The following is a 4,707-nucleotide window of genomic DNA, read 5'->3' as shown; positions in this document are numbered from 1 at the left end:
AAAAAAAAAAAAAAAAAAAAAAAAAAAAAAAGTTTGTCACTTTCCCTATTCCTGAAGTTAGAAAGTAGCCAAGCTAAGTTCCATCACCAAATGCCTATCTGTCCAGAATACCCCAAACTATCCCCAGTATCTTGAACTCCAGCGTAGCAGACATCTTGAAATGGTCTCATATTAGCCTCACAGCACTCTCTTTACCCCCTGCCCCTGACTGGGTGTCTCTGCCCTCAGCTTTGTGGGTGAGATCTTTAAAATAAGTGGCTGTAGGCTGAAGGTGCCTCCTGCAATTAACCAGTTCACCCAGGCCCTGGACCACCAAACAGCTACTCGGTGCTTAAGCTGGCGCACAAGTACAGACCAGAGACAAAGCAAGAGAAGAAGCAGAGGCTTTTGTCCCAGGCCAAGAAGAAAGCTGCCAGCAAAGGGGACATCCCAACTAAGAGACAGCCTGTCCTTTGAGCAGGATTTAACACCATCACCACCTTTGTAGAGAACAAGAAAGCTCAGCTGGTGGTGACCGCACACAACGTGGATCCCATTGAACTGGTCTCCCTGCCTGCCCTGTGTCACAAAAGGGGGATCCCCTACTGCATTATCAAGGTGAAGGTAAGACTGGGAAGTGTAGTCAGCCCACAGAAAGACCTGCACCACTGCCACCTTCACACAGGTTAACTCAGAAGACAAAGGAGCTTTGGCTAAGCTGGTGGAAGCTATCAGGACTAATTACAATGACAGATAGGATGAGATCTGCCATCACTAGGGAGGCAATGTCCTGGGTCCCAAGTCTGTGGCTCACATCGCCAAGCTCAAAAAGGCAAAGGTTAAAGAACTTGCCACCAAACTGGGTTAAATGTACACTGCTGAGTTTTCTGCACATAAAAATAATTAATATAAATTTTCCTTCAAAAAAATAAAAAATAAAATAAGTGGTTATATGGAAAGGAGTTTGCATTTTCAATTAATGCAACCATTCATTATTCATTATTGTCCTTCTGTGGCCCTTCATAAATTCCCATGCAATTTCAGCAATAGGAAACATGTATTGCTAACAATGTTAGTTTAGCTTTCTCTTTACAAAAACAATTTTTAGGGATGGGGTCTTGCTCTGTTGTCCAGGTTGGGCTTGAACTACTGGGCTCAAGCAATCTTCCCACCTCAGCCTCATAAATAGCTAGGACTACAGGTGCTCCACCATGCGTGGCCTCTTCCTGTAAATTAAAAAGAATAGCTTCCCCTTCCCCCCAACGCCAGGCAAATTTGATGCTTAATTATCACCATATTTGTTCTCTCTGGTGGCTATTTTCACATCTTTCCATGATCCAGATTTCCTAACCACCTAGTGTAAACTCTTCAAAAGCCTGTCAAAAATATTTGAGGCTTAAACAATGTAAATAAATAAATGATGGTTTGAAATATCCCTAAATGTTTTCCAGATTCAGTGCACTCTTAATCAAAGGGCTAAGAGTGTATTTGTGTATTCATTACAGAATGAATAGAATGAATATTCACAGCTGAACAGAAACTTCACATACAAGTGTAGAGATCTAAGAATAGCCAAGAAAGTTTTTTTTTTTTTTTTTTTTTTTTTTGATGACGGGGTATCACTCTGTCACCCAGACCGGAATGCAATGGTGCAATCATGGTTTACTGTGTACTCGACTTTCTGGGCTCAAGCTATCCTCCCACCTAAGTCTCCTGAGTAACTGGCACCACATATGCACACCATCACGCCCAGCTAATATATGTGTGTGTGTGTGTGTGTGTGTGTGTGTGTGTGTGTGTGTGTGTTTACAGGTGGGATCTCCCTATGTTGCCAGATTGGTCTTGAACTCCCAGGCTCAAGCAATTCTCCCACCTCAGCCCCCCAAAGCATTGTGATTTCTGATGTGAGCCACCGTGCCTAGAGTCCAGTCACACAGGCTGGAGTGCAGTGTCATGATCTTGGCTCACTGCAGCCTCAACCTCCTAGGCACAGGTGAGTCTCCCACCTCAGCCTCCCGAGTAGCTGGGACTACAGGTGCGTACCACTATGCTTGGCCAATTTTTTGCATTTTTAGTAGAGATGGGGTTTCAACATGTTTCCCAGACTGGTCTCAAACTATGGGACTCAAGCAATCCATCTGCCTCAGTCTCCCAAAGTGCTGGGATTATAGGCGTGTGCCACTGCACCCAGCCCCAAGACATTCTTAAGTAAAGAAATAAGGAAAATGAGGTGGGGGGTTCTTTCCTATCAGTTAACAAGGCTTGTAAAGCTATGGTAGTTAACACTGTGATACTGACACAAGGGCAGAAAAATGGACCAATGAGACAGAATAGAGTGCCTAGAATCAGAAGTACACATATACAATCCATGAAAGGGTTAGTTTTGTCTGGGGAGAGGTGAGATTCGGTTTTTTTATTAAAAGAAAATTTTTTTGAGACAGGATCTTGCTCTGTCACCCAGGCTGGAGTGCAATGGCACGACCACAGCTCACTACCGTCTTTACCTCCCAGACTCAATCGATCCTCCTGCCTCAGCCTCCCAAGGAGCTGGGACTACAGGCGCACCATCACACCCAGCTAGTTTTATTGTTGTTGTTGTTGCTTATTGTTATTGTTGTTGTTTGCAGAGACAGGGTTTTGCCACGTTGCCCAGGCTGGTCTTGAACTCCTGGCCTCAAAGGATCCTCCCACCTTAGCCTCCCAAAGTTCCGGAATTACAGGCATGAACCACCACACTTGGCCCAGAGGTATTTTTGAAGTTCAGTGGGGAAAGGGTGAACTTTTCTGTAAGTGGTTCTCCATAAGATTAAAAAGAGAGAGAGAACATCATTCACAAAATCAAATCAAGGTTAATTAAAGACCCACCTGTGAAAAGCAAAACTATGTAACACTTAAAAGACAACATAGACAAATATTTTATGACCTTACGGTAAGAAAAGAGTACTGAAACATGACTCCAAAAAGCACAACCCTTAAAGGAACAGCTGGACTACATTAAAATTAAAAATCTACACTTAAGCCCAGGAGTTAAATCCATACTCCCCAAAATACCACACAAAGAGTGAAAAGACAAGTCAGGCCACAAAGTAGAAGATATTTGCAATACATATAGCCCACAAAGCATTAGCACCAGAATATATTGTGAAAACCTGACACTCCTCCTGGCCACTGCACTCCAGCCTCTCTGACTTCCTTACTGTTATTCCAACAAGCCTGGCAATTCCTGCCTCAGAGTCTTTGCACTGGCTGTTCCCTTTGCTTGGAATGTTCTTCCCCCAAAATGTCTGCCTGGTGAATTCCTCATCTGCTTCCAGTCTTTACCTAAATGTCCCCTTATCATGAGGCCCGTTCCTAGTACCGTATTTTAAATTGCACTCCTATGCACATGCTCCTGGTAGCCCTAGTTTGCTCTGGTGTGTTTTTTTTAGAATTAGACTTTATCATATCTAACATATTGTTTTGTTCAATTATGTATATCCCAAGCACAAGAAAGAGAGCCTGGCACTTGTAGGAGCTTAGAAAAAATTGATGCTGAATAAATGAATGAAGACAAATTACCAAAAGGGGAAAAATGGGCAGGAGAAATGAACAGGGATTTCAAGGAAAAGGAAGTACAAATAGCCCCAAAATATATTTTAAAATATACTTTATTTATTACTCAGAAAAACAAAAAGTCATGATGAGACAATATACTTCATATACCAGATTGGCAAAAATTAGAATTGGGAGAGAGTAAGCATCGATGGGAACTCTTCTTCTGGTAGGGGTGTAACTGAGGGCAAAGACTTTAGAAGCCAGTTTGGCACAACTTAGTAAAGTTGAATACAAGCCTACCCAAGATCCAGCAATTCCTCTTCTAGGAATATACACCAGGGATAGTCTTGCATATGTGTACCTAAAGACATAAGTAATGAAGTTCAAATAGCCTTGAGTGTAAGAGTATGGCCTTGAAACCACCAAATTGCCTATCAAGAGTTGGACAAAGTTATAATTAAGTTGTAGGAAATTCACAGAGTGGAATATTTTACAGCAGTGAAAATGAAAGTGTCACAGCCACACTCAACAACATGAATCAGTCTCAAAGATGAATCAATGCTCTAAGGTGAGCAAAAGAAGCAAGTCACTGAAGAATATAAACAATGTGATTTATTTTACATAATAGTCAAAATAGGTGAAATGAAACGATGTTTTAGTTAGGGATGTGCACCTGGATTTCAAAACTATAAAGAAAAACAAGGGAATGGTTAACTCAAAATTCAGACAGTGGTTGCCTCTCGGGGAGAGAAAGAAAATCGCAATGGAATGGAGATTTCAATGGGAGCTGTGGGCCACGTTATTGTCTGTGTCTTGGTCGGGTGATGGGTACTCATGTTCATTTGATTATTCTTTAAGCTACACATATACATGCTCTTTATTTTTATTTTACTATGTAACTTTTAATTGAGGTAAAATTTACAGTAAAGTGCATAAGTCTTAAGTGTTCAGCTCCACCTAGTTTTACAAACTATAGTACTCTTTTGTGTATGTATGTAGCATACTGTTTTTCATGATTTTTTTTGAGACGGAGTTTCACTCTTGTTGCCCAGGCTGGAGCGCAATGGCATTATCTCAGCTCACCACAACCTCTACCTCCTGGGTTCAAACAATTCTCCTGCCTCAGCCTCCCTAGTGGCTGGGATTACAGGTATGCACCACCACGCCTGGCAATTTTTTGTATTTTTAGTAGAG

At 41.8% G+C, this 4,707-nt stretch overlaps 1 pseudogene; it reads left to right on the top strand.

The window, feature by feature from the left end:
- The window catches only part of LOC108520000 (60S ribosomal protein L7a-like), a 2,671-nt pseudogene extending 1,824 nt beyond the window's left edge, over window positions 1-847 (top strand).
- Window positions 848-4,707: the final 3,860 nt, after the last annotated feature.

Source organism: Rhinopithecus bieti, unplaced genomic scaffold (genome assembly GCF_001698545.2).
Source record: "Rhinopithecus bieti isolate Rb0 unplaced genomic scaffold, ASM169854v2 scaffold_49762, whole genome shotgun sequence".
Lineage (NCBI taxonomy): Eukaryota > Metazoa > Chordata > Mammalia > Primates > Cercopithecidae > Rhinopithecus > Rhinopithecus bieti.
This window is presented reverse-complemented; position numbering and strand designations above follow the sequence as displayed.